The 16,559-nt window shown below is 43.2% G+C and overlaps 1 protein-coding gene across 4 annotated transcripts in view; it reads right to left on the bottom strand.

Moving 5' to 3' along the window:
• DDAH1 (dimethylarginine dimethylaminohydrolase 1) overlaps window positions 1–16,559 on the bottom strand; it is a 180,613-nt gene extending 164,054 nt beyond the window's left edge. For 2 of the 4 annotated variants that reach the window (XM_067467786.1, XM_060773859.2), the window contains exon 1: window positions 16,059–16,559. The gene's annotated coding sequence lies outside the window, so the exon portion shown is untranslated. Of the gene's footprint in view, window positions 1–1,033; window positions 1,216–16,058 lie in introns of those variants that run through there. The other 2 variants (XM_067467788.1, XM_060773860.2) reach the window with 2 other exon arrangements.

The following is a 16,559-nucleotide window of genomic DNA, read 5'->3' as shown; positions in this document are numbered from 1 at the left end:
GTATAGATAGTTGTGATTTTTTTGTTTTGTTTTAGAGGTATGAACTTGCTATATGGTGGAGGAAGAGTATCACATGGTTCAAGTGCTGCTTTGTACAATTCAGAAAAAATGAGGACATTACTCATCCAAATGACATGTCAACCTCTTAAATGAAGTTTTCCATTAGTCCCCAAATTTCTGACATTGCAGAGAGCAAGATATTCCAGATCGTCCACACCTAGACCTCTTATCTTTGGCATATGCTGCATTGCATTGGTAACTTTGTCTCTTTTTTTCTGAATGCCTAAATACTATTTCTAAATCCTCAACTGAAGGGATACAATACCCTTCAGTAGGGTATAGCTATACTCCTGGTGCAATGTCTAATACAATGTTGTGGGCCTTGATGCGACAATGAAGCAAATGAAAGGAAATTGCATTTTGTACCATGCCTAGTACTACTTGGATTTCTTAAAAGTAACAAAACAACGACTATATTAGTTGTACCAAAGGAACTTTAAGATAATTATTTTTTAAAGACTGCAACTATGGCTATGACTATTTGACGCATGGGGCCTGGAACTATAATTTCAGCTAATTGCTTTTCATCTAACTTTCAGACACTTCCAAAGTTGACATAAGCTGCCTGCATGTTCATACTGCAAATGTTGTGAAATACCACCACAAAAAAAGCTCACTGAAACCCTCACCAACCCCTTTCGTCCAGCACCAGATTTATACCAAGTATTATGAAATCTCCCTCTCTCACACCCCATGCCGATCCAATCATTCCACCCTATTTAGCTGAGCCAGAAACCTCCCTCAGGTATGAAATATCATGAAAATTTGGAAACCAGTCATGCTAAGAGGTGAGTTAGCCCCAGACATTGCCATCTGTTTCATTCATAGCTGTCTATAACAGTGGGGTGGGCCACTGCTTGTGCATTCCTGAAGAGAAAGCCTGCGTCAACAATTGCTCTTAAAGCACATACATGATTTCTTGGCTGTCGGCAAGTCTCTATCTGGAGGAAAGGATGACATCGTGTCTACTTACACTTCTCCTTCTCACGGGTCTTTGCGTTCCTTCCTGAGAACACAAGTGTCCTTAAAAGATGAGGGTCCCATCACAAAGCAAGTAACCCACTCTTCTGCATAAAGGCCTTATCTTCAAGAACATTGATGCCATGTACGGCGAGGATAGGATTCTTCACATTACATTCCAAAAGTACAAATGGGTTTTTCGTATTTATTATGGTTCAGGGCTGAGGAACCTAGAGACCAACAGCAGTTGAGAAGCTGCAAGTCCCATTATTTATCACACTTGGAAAGGCTGGCTGGGACTGATGAGAACCAGAGGCACAGAAGTTCATGACAGCCTTGATCCAGTCCATGTAGAATAATACATTTTATTTTGTATACCGCTCTGTCTCCCCGAGGGGACTCAAGGAGGTTTCCAGCAAAGCATTCAATTACCAACACAAAATCATACAAAATAACCATTATAAAACAGAAACATATACTGTTGAAATAACCACACAGATTTAAAAGCAAGTACCACATATTATTCCATCGGGCAGCATTTGAACTACCAATGGCCAAAGTTTCAAAGTGGGTCTAGACAGCTATGAGAAGGCTGGGCCAGGGTTAGTGCAGCAACATAGTAACATAGGGCCATGAATTGGGTAAAGTGCAGAGCAGGGTCCTTGCAGATGGTCAAGGTAGAGCCTGGGGCTAATCATTTTCAAAGACCCACTGGAACCACCGGATTTTCAGGGTTAGTGCAATGAAGTAGCATAGGGTCTAGAGTAGGGTCCTATCTGATAGCTAAGGTAGGGCCTGGGGCTAATAATTTTCAAAGGCCTGCTGGAACCACCAGCTTTTCAGGTCCCTGTGGAAGGAAGATAGTGACGGGGCTTGTCTTCTCTCTCTGGGGAGGTTGTTCCAAAGGCAGGGGGGCATCACCAAATACTTATGTCACAATATGTCAGGGCCATGGTGATGCAATGGGTTAAACCACTGAGCTGCTGAACTTGCTGACTGGTTGGCATTTCGAATCGGCAGTTCGACGGGGTGAGTGCCCTCTGTTAGCCCCAGCTTCTACCAACCTAGCAGTATGAAAACATGCAAATGTGAGTAGATCAATAGGTACCGCTTCAGCGGGAAGGTAAACGGCGCTCCATGCAGTCATGCCAACCACATGACCTAGGAGGTGTCTACAGACAGCACAGGCTCTTCATCTTAGAAATGGAGATGAGCACCTCCCAGAAGGGAAGGCATTGACCTTTACTGCGTATCTGTGTTTAATTGTTTTTAGGCATTGAATGTTTGATTTTGTGTCTGTACATGCTCGAATCTGCCCTGAGTCCCCATGGGAAGATAGGGTGGAATACAAATAAAGTATAATATAATAATTATTAATTGTATCAGTCTTTAAGTGGAAGAAAAGTGTTTATCGATTGTGCTTATATTGGTAGACATTTTCCTACTTCACATAAGTGAAGAGAGTGTAGGGTAGAGGCCTTTCCTGGGCTAAAAGGCTTCCAAGGGAGAGAACTACCATGAGACACATTAGACTCAAACAATTTTATTGTTGTCACATGCCATCAAGTCAACTTTGACTTATAGTGAATGACAGCACGGCTCAGGTCTGCAAACTCAGGGCTGTGGCTTCCTTTATTGACGCAATCTGTAATCTGATCTTTCTTTCCTATTTCTTTCCACTTTTCCCAGAATTATAATTTCTTTTCCAACCAAACCCCAGAAGATAACAAGGGTTCATGATAGAGGAAAAGACAAAAAGCCTCTTCCATTGTAGAATATAATAATCTCAAGAAGACAAAAAGCAAAATCCCAGCAACATTAGTATCTCTAACAAAATCACCTGTGGCCCCATTGCCCATATAAAAAAAAGCACACTGAATAAATACAGGTGTTCATTACCTGGAGTAAATATGAGTAAGTTCATAATAAGTTTTGATATAAATATACATTGCTGCATGAAATTGTCCTCCTTATATTTGATAGAACTGAATTTAATGCCATCACTCCAGAGGACAGGAATCAGGAACTACTGCACACCAGATAGGTATGAAATTCAGATGAGTGTTGGAACACTTCTAATGCCCAATATATATGCCAACAGAAAGATGTATCACCTACAGATATTAGCAAGAGAGTAGATGAGTTCAATCTAAAACCGTTTTTGGGTGCCTTGGGATAGAAAGCAATTTTTGGGAGTAGCATAAACGCAATGTCTGACCATGGAAATGTGAACAACTTTCATAAATAAGTGCATCTGAATTCTGCAAAAGGACAAACCACAGATGATTGAGTGCAAAATCTTTGGAAACCATACTTCAGGGAAAGTGCTATTAAGCTCAGTGGGACTAAGAAATAAGTGGCAAAGTGTGAACACTCAATCTTTAAAAAAAGTCAGGACTTTGGGGGAGACTCGTAATTAAAGGATTCTATGAGCAAAGGAACCAGGCATTTGTCTTTTTAATCCATTTAAGATGAGTGTATAATTCAGCCACTAATCATAATGAAGCTGAATTTAGAATACTATGTAAGGTGACTTTTTAATTAATAAGGCACAAAAACAGCAAATGTTTAAAGACATGTTGAGTTGTCAAAGGCTTTCATGGCCAAGCATGTGGGCAATTTCAACAAAAAGGAGGACACCATGAACATGAACAAAATCTGGCTAGCAGTATTTTAAAAACTCTAAAATCATAACAGTAAACAAAGAACAACACTCAAAAACAGGAGAATTCCAGACGAGAAACAATCTGGACCAGCTAATTACCTCCCAACAAAGCAATAAGAAGCCAGACCTTGAAACTGCTAGGCCATTAAATGCTAATCAAGGTGGCCAATTGAAACATTCACACCTACCTCAAACAGGCAAAAGTTCTATAATAATAATAATAATAATAATAATAATAATAATAACTTTATTTATACCCCGCAACCATCTCCCCAAGGGACTCGGAGCAGCTTACGTGAGGCCAAGCCCAACAACACATCAGTAAAAACAACAAGCAATAAGCAAATAAACAATACAATTAATATAACTCACATATAGACAATAACACAAAAAGATTTAAAAACCTATGGCCGGGACAGATGTAATAGTTAAAATTTTAAAAATAAACGCTCGGCATGAACAGAGGTAGGATGTATCTAGTAGGAGGGGTTTAAACGAAATGTAGGGAGAGCAACCCTAGACATTCTTTCTCCCATCCTAGACATTTCACAAATATATAAACCACATTTCCCTAGTTTCCAACAGACCTAACAACCTCTGAGGGTGCCTGCCATAGATGAAGGTGAAACATCAGGAGAGAATGCTTCTGGAACATGGCCATACAGCCCAGAAAACGTACAACAAACCAGGTGATACAAACATACTGCTTTTGGATGTAAAGGCTCATGTCTCTTGGGAGAAATGAGCTCACGCCCTGTAGTTTCTGATGAAGCAATGTGAATTCCTGTCACTGACATAAATGTCACCTCAACTAGCCTATCCTTTGTTCTTACAAATAGAATTCAGTCACTCAAGCAGTGAGTACACAAGCAGGCATTATGAACAAGTTTCTTCTGCACCCACTCTGAGGTTTGGCCAATATGTCAACAGGAGCCAAATGAATGGGCATGATGTCACTTATATATGTGGAGGCATTTCAGAAAGCCATGGGGACATATGCTTGCTTGGTTGACAATGGCTTTTGTAAGAGGTGTGTCTGAAGGGGTGTGAACATTTCCACTGTGCCTTCCAAGTTTCTCTCAGTGGGTGTTTCACTGTAAAGTAGAAATACACAGTCCTTCTTGTGGTATGTTGCCAGAGCTCATGATAATAGCACTACTTGCTACTGAAGTTGGTTTGCTATCTATCATAGGGACAGATGTGGTATACGTAACAGAAACAGGGTCTACAGTAGTTTATTTTTTGTATCCTCACCTCCAACACCAGGACTCATGTGTCTAGGACCAGCCAGGGCCTCATCCAGGATCTCGTAAGGTGTAAAGGACGAGGAGCTGAAGCAGGACATTCCAAAATCTTGTCATGTATCTGTTCCAAGGTGGCCAACTGAAATATTCACACCTACTTCTAACAGACAAGAGTTCATTCTCCCACCCTGGACATTCCTGCTGTATGCCTGTGAGACGTGGACAGTCTACAGACGTCACATGCAACTCCTGGAACGATTCCATCAGCGCTGCCTCCAAAAAATCCTGCAAATCTCTTGGGAAGACAAGCGGACAAATATCAGCATGCTGGAAGAAGCAAAGACCACCAGCACTGAAGTGATGGTCCTCCACCATCAACTCCACTGGACCGGTCACGTTGTCCGGATGCCCGACCACTGTCTCCCAAAGCAGTTGCTCTACTCCGAACTCAAGAATGGAAAACGGAATGTTGGAGGACAGGAAAAGAGATTTAAAGACCTGCTCAAAGCCAATCTTAAAAACTCTGGCATAGACACTGAGAACTGGGAAGCCCTGGCCTTTAAGCATTTCAGTTGGAGGTCAGCTATGACCAGCAGTGCTGCAGAATTTGAAGAGGCACGAATGGTGGGCCAAAGAGAGAAATGTGCCAAGAGGAAGGCATGTCAAGCCAACCCCGACCGGGATTGCCTTCCACCTGGAAACCTATGTCCTCACTGTGGGAGAAGATGCAGGTCAAGAATAGGGCTACACAGTCACCTACGGACCCACCGCCAGGATATTACACTTAAAGGACCATCATCCTCAGACTACGAGGGATCGCCTAAGTAAGGGCAGACAGTTCAAAGTAGAAGAAGAAAAAGGCATCTCCATGGCACCAATTACTACTTTACTAGGCAAAATGTGTAATTGCCACTGGAGTTATTCAGACGGCATGGTGAAACCTAGAATTCAAACAGATTTATTTCAGCATGAAGGGTGTTCACTAATTCTTAGTTCTGACTAATATATTGTTAGGTTATTTCTTGGTTTTATTCTTTTGTTTTGAGTTTTTTTGGCGAGTTCTTTGATGAGCAGGCAGTCACCTAAGTTACATGGTGATATTTCCCTCTTTGAATGGATGACTGAAGCTTACCTAGCGTGCTGGATCTTTTGTCCTTTTTTATCCCATCTCTCTTATTGTTTGTCATGGCCTTGTTGTTCCGTCATGTGTAAAATTAGATTCTAAGCTCCTTGGAGAAAGGACAGCACCTTTTTTCCCTCTTTGTTCTCTAAATGCCTAACATTATTTTGGGTCACGTAGAAAAATTATTAATGTATGAGTTATATAAATGGTAAGAGGTGAACGTATTTGAATATAATACATATTTGTACTAAATTTGGGAATAAATGTATCCAAAAGAGAATTTTAGCTGACAAAACAAATATTGTTCAAAGAATAAATTGCAAGCAGTCTCTGTCACAGGTTTGCCATTATCAAGAAATGCAAAAATATTATTATTATTATTATTATTATTATTATTATTATTGCTGAAAGTTCTGTAGCAAATTAAAATTTAAAAATACATATACATAGGTACATTTCCTGCTTTTTTGTCTGTTCTATAAAATCTAGGTCTGCAATATTAGGTCCCACAAGCACTTACGCATATGACTGCACTATAGACATTTTCTGCAAGTCATAAATTTGGATAAGAATCAATTACATACAGTAGAGTTTTACTTATCCGACCTTCGCTTATCCGACATTCTGTCTTATCTGATGCTCTTATCCGACGCCCCCCTTTCCTGCAGCATTTCCCCTTCAATTAAAGTAGTACTCCCCAACTCTCTCTCCATTCCCAATAAGTGAAAATGGCAATATGAGGAGGAGGGAGAAAAGGGGGAAAAGAGGCAGGACCTGTAGAGGAAGTGTCCTCCCTCCTTTCTTCTGTGATTTCCATGCTCCTCTTACGCATCCGAGCACTTCTTGCTGTGCCGCTCTAACCCCGAGGTGTTGCCTTGTCTTAAACCTTTGAGTCCCTGCTGTTAGTATTCTAGTATGTCTAGTGCCGCGTTGGATGGGCAGCAGTAGGAGACTCCATATTATCCAACATTTTTGTTTATCTGACATCCGCCAGCCCGTTTATGTCGGATAAGCGAGACTCTACTGTACATTCTAATGTTTGTCAACATCACACTGCACCAAGCAATTAATAATCTTAGATTGCAAACAATGGTTTAGATCAGGCATAGGCAAACTTCAGCCTTCCAGGTGTTTTGGACTTCAATTCCCACAATTCCTAACAGCCTGTAGGAGTTGAAGTCCAAAACACCTGGAGAGCCATCATTTGCCTATGTCCGGTTTAGATCCAAAGAAGCAGTGATGGAAATCTACTTACACCTATGGCACTTTCCCATTCCCTCCCATCATATTCCCCTGTGCTTTTTCAAGAGTACTCTTAAGGGATTGCAGAGTGATACAAAAGGCCTGCAGAAGATTGTAGTGGCCTTCTGATTCAGGCAAGATCAAATTCTCAATCATGCATATTAGATTTGGGCATAAAAAAGACAAAAGGGCTCATTAGTGAGATGAGAGGTGTTAAATCTCTTAAATTATCTTGATAATGTGCACTTTGTTGGTGTAATGTGCCTTTAAGTCATTTCCAATTTATGAAAACCTTAAGATGATCTTTTTGCAATTCATGGGGTTTTCTGGGGCTGATTCACCCAAGGTCTCCCAGTGGGTTTCCATGGCCAACTTGGGAGTTGAACCCTGGTCTCCAGAGTCATCTTCCAATGCTACATTGGTTCTCTAGAATGTGTAGTACTCATATGCACATAACATTACAACAAGATTATTGTGTGTTCAACAGCTTCAACCCATGCTGTAATGTGCAACCATCACTAAAGTGTGGCATATACAAAGTGGGCTATCCAGTGTGCTTAACAGAACTGTATCAGCAACAACCAAAAGAAATTGAAACAGAAATCAAAAATCCTTTCCCTTTACTTGTTGTTGAACAGGGGCAGCCTAAGAACAAAGGTAAAGGTAAAAGTTTCCCCTGAAATTGTCTAGTTGTGTCCAACTCTGGGGGGTGGTGCTCATCTCCATTTCCAAGCCAGCGTTGCCCATAGACACCTCCTAGGTCATGTGGCCAGTATCTACTCACATTTGCATGTTTTCAAACTACTAGATTGGCAAAAGCTGGATCTCACAGCAGGAGCTCACCCTGCTCCCCGGATTTGAACTGCCAACCTTTCGGTCAGCAAGTTCTGCAGCCGAGCAGTTTAACCCACTGTGCCACCAATGGGGCCCTAAGAATACAAGAGTCTTATTTCAGAGATTGCAAAAACTAACTTTTTGGATATATAAAAAATCCAGACCAAGCCTCCAGTGTGGCTATGGACCATGCTGACTGGGGGAATTGTGACTAGGGAATTTTCTAACCCCAAAAGGTAACTCCTCTAAGCTCTGTCTGAAGCTCATTCCTTGGCCAGGCGATTGATATAAATGTAAAAAAAAATGACCAAGAGTGAAATACAGACCTAAAATATGGAATGTATGCATAGTACAACATGCTCCTGCATCTGGTCAATTCAGAAGAGAGCAAGCTTTTCATGTGAGGACAAACTGAAAGCTGAAAAGTGTCATCATCAGTAGTCCAAAAACAAATTAATTACTAAGTCTGTCTAAAAATGAGACATGTAGAGTGGATGGCCAGAATCTGGGAGTGAGGTTGACCTCACAGAGGTGGTCAGAATACCAGCACAGAGCAAATGGTGGCTCTACATGAACCCGAATATTATACCGAGAGAGCTCTCATGTTTTTCGGGAGACGGCCATGAAACTGTGGTTTGAGGGAGGGGGCATTTATTTTTCTGGCAGCTAAGAGCACAGTGCGAGCTTCACTTACTAGAGCATGCCTGTAAGAGCACATTAGGTGTTTTGACTCAGACAGTCAAGCTATGCAGCAAATGTGAATGCCCATACCAAATATAATTGCTCAGTGATCCCATCAACATATTATGGTCTAGTGGTGTTCCCTTTGATACCTAATTCTAGAAGAGGCCCAGAAGACAGAAACAAACAGCCAGCATTCTTGCCAGGTCTTGCAATTTAAGCAGCTAGCAAGCCTTTCAATAAGTGGCATTTAATAATTGTTTTGGCCCTGTCCATCATGATGTAGTCCCTCATTATTAAAAAGCTCAGAGGTTAGTGACAACAGTCAGCTACCGTTTAAAGGAGAGAAGCAACACTTGAAACATACCATCTATTCTCCACCATCCAGAAACAGCATGGAAAGTACTACTGACAAAATCTCTGCAGATTGACTTTTGTATGAATGTGACATCTGAACCTATCAAAAGACAAGAGGATTTTGAGTACGAGCAGATTTTTCCCCATTGTAACTTGCTGTGTATCTTCAAATTGTTTCTAACTTGCCAACCCTAAGGCAAACCTATTATGGGGTTTCTTGGGCTGAGAGGGTGCGACTTGTCAAAGATCATCCAATGGGTTTCCATGGCTGAGCAGGAATCAAACCCAGAATTGTAGCCATACATTCAAATTATAACACCACACTGGCTTTCCCCATTAGTAGGTAAGTTGAAAAAAAATTAGGAGGCAGTTTTCTTCTAAACTGGCAAATTTGTTTTAAAGTATTTCCTAAACCACTGGAGCAGGTTTTTATAAGGTAGGGGCAGCAAACTCCAAGTGGGAGGCAAAAGTGCTGTGATCCAGTCAGATGCAGTAAAAGCACATAATATTTATTTATTTTTAGGATGCTATCAGTTAATCAGGGGTGTATCTACACTATGAGGGGTCGTGGCTGCGCAGCGGGTTAAACCACTAAGCTGCAGAATTTGCTGACTGGAAGGTCACCGGTTTGAATCCACAGGATGGGGTGAGGTCCCATTGTTAGCCCCAGCTTCTGCCAACCTAGCAATTCGAAAACATGCAAATATGAGTAGATCAATAGGTACCGCTTCGACGGGAAGGTGACATGCAGTCATGCTGGCCACGTGACCTAGGAGGTGTCTACGGACTTAGAAATTGAATTGAGCACCACCCCCTAGAGTCAGACTCGACTATACTTAAAGCCAAGGGGAAATCTTTATTTTTACCTATGCTATAGTATAAATTCAGTTTGATAACAATTTAACTGTCATGGCACAATTATTTGGAATCCTGAGAATTTAAGTTTTACAAGGTCTTCAGCTTCTCTTGCAAAGAATGCCGGTGCCTCATGAAACTATACATCCCCACATTCCATAACATTGAGTCATTGCAGTTAAAGTGATGCCAAAGTGAATTATTTATTCAATACAGATACTACCCACGACATGTGCATAGGTCAGAACATATGGACAGACATACATACACACTAACCATGGTTATGAAGCCATTAAGCTTAATAGTGTAACATTAGAAAATGTTGATAATTTCCACTACCTTGGCAGCCACCTCTCCACCAAAGTCAACATCGACACCAAAATACAACACTGTATGAGCTCTGCGAGTGTAGCATTTTTCCAAATGAAGCAGAGAGTGTTTGAGGACCGGGACATCTGTAGGGATACCAAGGTGCTTGTTTATAAAGCTATTGTCCCCCCAACCCTGCTATAGGCCTGCAAAACGTGGACTGTCTACAGACATCACATGCAGCTCCTGGAACGATTCTATCAGCGCTGCCTCCGGAAAATCCTGCAAATCTCTTGGGAAGACAAGTGGACAAACGTCAGCGTGCTGGAAGAAGCAAAGACCACCAGCATTGAAGCGATGGTCCTTCGCCATCAACTCCGCTGGACCGGCCACGTTGTCCGGATGCCCGACCACCATCTCCCAAAGCAGTTGCTCTACTCCGAACTCAAGAACGGAAAACAAAATTTTGGTGGACAGGAAAAGAGATTTAAAGATGGGCTCAAAGCCAACCTTAAAAACTCTGGCATAGAGAACTGGGAAGCCCTGGCCCTTGACCGCTCCAGCTGGAGGTCAGCTGTGAGCAGCAGTGCTGCAGAATTTGAAGAAGCACGAATGGAGGGTGAAAGAGAGAAACGTGCCAAGAGGAAGGCACATCAAGCCAACCCTGACAGGGACTGCCTTCCACCTGGAAACCAATGCCCTCACTGTGGGAGAAGATTCAGATCAAGAATAGTGCTCCACAGCCAACTACGAACCGACAAGAATACTGATCATGGAAGACTATCCTACTTGGTCAACGAGGAATCGCCTAAGTAAGTAAGTAAGGTTATGAAGCACTTTACTCCTAACAGATTTGCATGCAGCAGTGCTTCCCAGGGTAGCTGATGTGGAAACTGGTGGTGATTTGTGCCTGCTGGGCATAAGTCCTTCCTTTTCCAGAAACTTGACAGGGACTGATATGTCCCAGGGATCGGCACCAGTGAAGAAACTTGAGATGCACTGGTCTATATACAGTTGCTGCACAGGTTTCTGTGTATGATCTTGAACAGAACACAGTCTTAACTCTGTGCCTGTTAAGGAAGTGAAAACCTGAAACCACTTCAACATTCATCACCAAGGTCACGGTTCAATTCTGTTGTCTTCCCTATGCATTTCCTTGTTTAACTGCCCCCTCTACCTCAACTTCCCAGCTTTTCACTTCCAAAATGAGTCACAGCAGTAAGGCTGTTTTGCTATTGGATGGATGATTTAAGGCTGCGGGAACCAGTGGCCTGGCAATAGCAATGGGAGAGGCCCATTGTAAGGTAAGCACAAAGTGTAAACACAAAAAGGAGTTGCAAAAAGTGAAACTGAAAGAAGAGGAAAGAAATGTATGTGAAGGAGTAACTGGAATATGGGGATAGAAATGACAAAATATACGGATGGTTTGTCAACAGTTTTTGAAAATGACCCCCACCCTCATTCATTCTGGATACGTTTTCACACCGAGATTGGTACTCTGTGTCCTGCTAGATCAGGCATGGGCAAACTTTGGCCCTCCAAATGTTTTGGACTCCAACTCTATAATCAGGACAGTAAATAAAGAGCAACACCCACCCCACCCCCCAAAAAACAGGGAAATTCCAGACATGAAACAATCAGGGCCAGCTAACACCCCCCCCCCCCACACACACACACACAGACACACACACAAAGGATTCTTCCAGGCAGCAGGCAGCCAGTCTTGGAAGTTGCAAGGCCATTCAATGCTAATTGAGATGGCCAATTGGAATATTCCCACTTGCCTCAAGCAGACAAGAGTTCTTTCTCCCACCCTGGACATTCCACAGGTATATAAACATCATGTGCCTAGTTTCCAACAGACCTCACAACCTCTGAGGATGCCTGCCATAGATGTGGGCAAACATCAGGAGATAGTGCATCTGGAACATGGCCATACAGCCTGGAAAACTCACAGCAACCCAGTGATTCCAGCCCTGAAAGCCTTCGACAACACATCCAAAGACTCATCTCTTCTTGCAGAGTTTTTAACTATGAATCTTAAACTCATGTCCTTTGTTTGATGTCTTGCTTTGTGTACTTTAATATGTATTTTATAAAAATGCAGTTTTAATGTGTATCTTTTAACGAAATATGTATATGTATTGGATTTTTGCAATGTTCTTCTTTTGTAATTGTGTTGTAACCTGCCTTGAGCCATAAGGAGAGACGGGTAATAATAATAATAATAATAATAATAATTCCATTTACTCTTTTCTCAAAGAGTGGCAGAGCTATTTCCCACTCTGTAATGAGGATTAGGACAAAATAAACACAGCTGTCTCTTGGATCTTGTAGCTTTGGGTTCCTGCCCTCCCCCACTCCATGGATACCAAAATCTGTGGGTGCAAAAGTCCCATGTACATAGCTACATATACATTCTATATTAAACAAAATGGCAACTCTAAAGTTTACTTTTTGGTTTTTAAAAAATATTTTCAAAGTGGGATGGTTGAATCCATGGATGTAGAATCGATGCATAAAGAGATCCAGTTGTGATCTAAATGTATCAGACCCCATCTGATCTTGGAGGGTAAGTGGCATCAGCCTTGGTGAGTACTTGAATGGGAGACCCCCATAGAAAGATGGGTGCTGGAGGCTCTACTGTGGTTGCTGGCAAATCTCTGAACATTTTAGGCCTACCCCGAAGAACGGATGCAGTTTGACACCAGTTTAATCGCCATGGTTCAATGCTATGTTATCCTGAGATTTGTAGTTTTGCAAATTATTTTGCTGGTAAATCTCTGAACATTTTAGGCCGATGCCATAGAATGGATGCAGTTTGACACTAATTGAATCGCCATGGCTCAATGCTATTGTATCCTGGGATTTGTAGTTTTGCAAGGTATTTTGCTGGTAAATCTCTGAACATTTTAGGCCTACCCCGCAGTTTGGAACCAATTTAATCGCCATGGTTCAATGCTATGGTATCCTGGGATTTGTAGTTTTGCTAGGTATTTTTCTGGCAAATCTCTGAACATTTTAGACCGATGCTGCAGAACTGATGAAGTTTGGAACCAATTTAATCGCCATGGTTCAATGCTACGGTATCCTGGGATTTGTAGTTTTGCAAGATATTTGCCTTCTCTGCTGAAGAATGCTGAGACCCTAGCAAACTAGAACTTCCATAGAATGGATGCACCGTAAAAAAAAAAAAGCCAAAATCAACAGGTGACTTGAAGGCAGACACACCAAAGATATCCCTCTGGGTGCCTAAATATCCTAAAGGCACAGGAGGGATTGACAAAACTCTTACTTTGGCAATCCCTCGTTGTCCAAGTAGGATAGTTTTCCAGGATCAGTGTCCTGGCGGTGGGTCCGTAGGTGTCTGTGGAGCCCTATTCTTGATCTGCATCTTCTCACGCAGTGAGGGCATTGGTTTCCAGGTGGAAGGCAGTCCCGGCTGGGGCTGGCTTGACACACCTTCCTCTTTTGCCCTCCATTCGTGCCTCTTCAAATTCTGCAGTACTGCTGGTCACAGCTGACCTCCAAATGGAGCGCTCAAGGGCCAGGGCTTCCCAGTTCTCAGTGTCTATGCCAGAGCTTTGAGCCCATCTTTAAATCTCTTTTCCTGCCCACCAACCAACTCTTACATTGCGTAGACCTGCAGTGTTGGAACTGCATTACAGGGTCCCCAAAAGGCCTTTCTGGCTAAAAAGGGGCGGGGCCAGCGACATAGCCGGTCCCTGGGCGGATGACGAGCCCCGCGAGGCCTTTCTTTCTCCAAATATGGGCCGTTCCTGGAAGCCTGGAGAGTGTCGTGCGGGAGCCGGAAATCTCCCTGGCAGCCGCCGCGGCCTCTTTCCCTCTCCTCTCTTCCAAGCAAAGCCAAGGCTGTCGCTGTTCCCGGCCCGGCCTGCAGGGGGCAGCACTCCCCTCTTGGCGCTGAAGAAGCACAACTCCAACTCCCAGCATCACACAGAAGGAGCCTCAATCACAGGCATGGACAATCTTGGGCCCTCCATGTGTTTGGACTCCAACTCCCATCACTCCTAACAGACTCAGGCCCCTTCCTTTTCCCCCTCCGCCGCTTAAGCGGCTGAGGCTGTTAGGAGTGATGGGAGTTGGAGTCCAAAACACCTGGAGGGTCCAAGCTTGCCCTGCCTGCAATAGAGTCTTAGTCTAACACTCAAACTACTACATCACACTGGCTTTTAGGGGTAAGACTACAATAAGCCTTGCTATTGGTAAGGTAAAGGTTTCCCCTTGACATTAAGCCTGGGGGTAGTGCTCATCTCCATTTCTATCCTGAAGAGCCAGTGTTGTCCATAGACACCTCCAAGGTCATGTGGCCAGCATGATGGCATGGAGCGCCCTTACCTTCCCACTGGAGGGGTACCTATTTATCTACTCACATTTGCATGTTTTCAAACTGCTAGGTTGACAGAAGCTGTGGCTAACAGCGGGAGCTCACGGTACTCCCCGGATTTGAAGCTGCGACCTTTCGATGAGCAAGTTCAGCAACTCAGAGGTTTAACCCACTGCGCCACCAGGGCAGTCATGTAAATAGGCAGGACCCAAGCCTGCTGATCTACTCACTTTTGCATGTTTTCAAACTGCTAGGTTGGCAGAAGCTGGGACTAACAGTGGGAGCTCACAGCGCTCCCCGGATTCGAACCTGCAATCTTTTGGTTAGCAAGTTCAGCAGCTCAGCAGATTAACCCACTGCGCCTCCTTGGTATTGGAGCCTGCCAATATCTGGTTTTTTGACAAGGAGGAGACCAAACCATCCTCATCATCTTGCTTTTCTCTTTTGATTGAGGCCCAAAACAGCTCACATGCCTTAAAAAGCAACAAGGTGTAAAACCTACCAAATAGAGAGAGAGAATGACAACAGCTCTTCCTTTTCAGCAAACATGCATTTGGGGAGACAGGGGAAGATTTATGGGTGATGCAGTTGCTTCCTTTTGGCAACAACAGATTAACAGATGCTGTGTTTTCTTTATGCCTGTTTGGGAAGGATGGCGAGGGAAGGAACTCAAAGAATCAGATTTGGAAGAGACCTCATGGACCATCCAGTCCAACCCCCTGCCAAGAAGCAGGAAAATCGCATTCAAAGCACCCCTGGCCATCCAGACTCTGTTTCAAAGCCTCCAAAGAAGGAGCCTAAACCACACTCCGGAGCAGAGAGTTCCACTGCTGAACAGCTCTCACAGTCAGGAAGTTCTTCCTCATGTTCAGGTGGTATCTCCTTTCCTGTAGTTTGAAGCCATTGTTCCACATCCTAGTTTCAAGAGTGGACTGAGAGGAGTCCACCAAAGATGAGCTTTTATCCCTGAATCCTTCATTGAGGGATTTTGGGGCTGTGCAGAGTAGTCCAAGCCAGCCAGGAGGAACACCTAACACCCCTCCCCATGTTTGAAAAGTAAGACAAAACCGTATATTTGTGGAAACCTGGCTGCAGAAGTGTGCAGACCGCTGGAGGACACAGGCTCTATTATACAACTCTGACCTCACTGGCAGCAAAGACACTCGACCCCTTTCTCCTAAAATAATAATAATAATAATAATAATAATAATAATAATAATAAAGTGTGGGGGGCAGACTTTCTATAACTCCTGTAAGATTCAACAAAGCTGCTTATTCTTCCTTAAAGAATGATTGCCACAATGTTTACCCCCTTTGACCCACACTCACATCTCCCCTCTCCACACCCACATCCCATTAGGATCCAGGAGTGACACTTACCTGGAAACCTGTTCCCAGTCCCTATGAAATGTCTCGCTGGGAAAGAAGCAGGCGGCAGACCGTCTAGGTTTCTTCTCCTCCTCCAAAAGAGCAGTGGGGCTGGTGAGGGGTTCACTCCCCTCCCCGAAATGGCCAACCTCTGGAAGCTAGAAGCACATATAAGACACTAAGCGTATGGCAATGGTAGACAGCCAGGTTGATCATGTTGCCTTTCCCTCTCACATCTCCTCCCTCCTTCCCTCCTCCTTGCTTCCCCCACTACTCTGTTATAGGGTCATATATATATATATATATATATATATATATATATATATATTCCAAAGGTCCTCCTTTACTAAGTCTAAAAGAACAGCAAATCAAAGATTCTCCATCAAGGACCCCCCTTAGGATGAGTGTACACAACTTTGTGGGTTCCTTAGGCAGCTTCTCTTAACAAGGGAGTATGTTGTTATTCTTTCAAAACTAACAAATCAGCAAGCCACAATTGTTTCCTCCAGTGCT

This window comes from Anolis sagrei, chromosome 4 (assembly GCF_037176765.1).
Source record: "Anolis sagrei isolate rAnoSag1 chromosome 4, rAnoSag1.mat, whole genome shotgun sequence".
NCBI lineage: Eukaryota > Metazoa > Chordata > Lepidosauria > Squamata > Dactyloidae > Anolis > Anolis sagrei.
The sequence above is the reverse complement of the archived record's forward strand: the minus strand, read 5'-3'. Positions and strand labels throughout refer to the sequence as shown.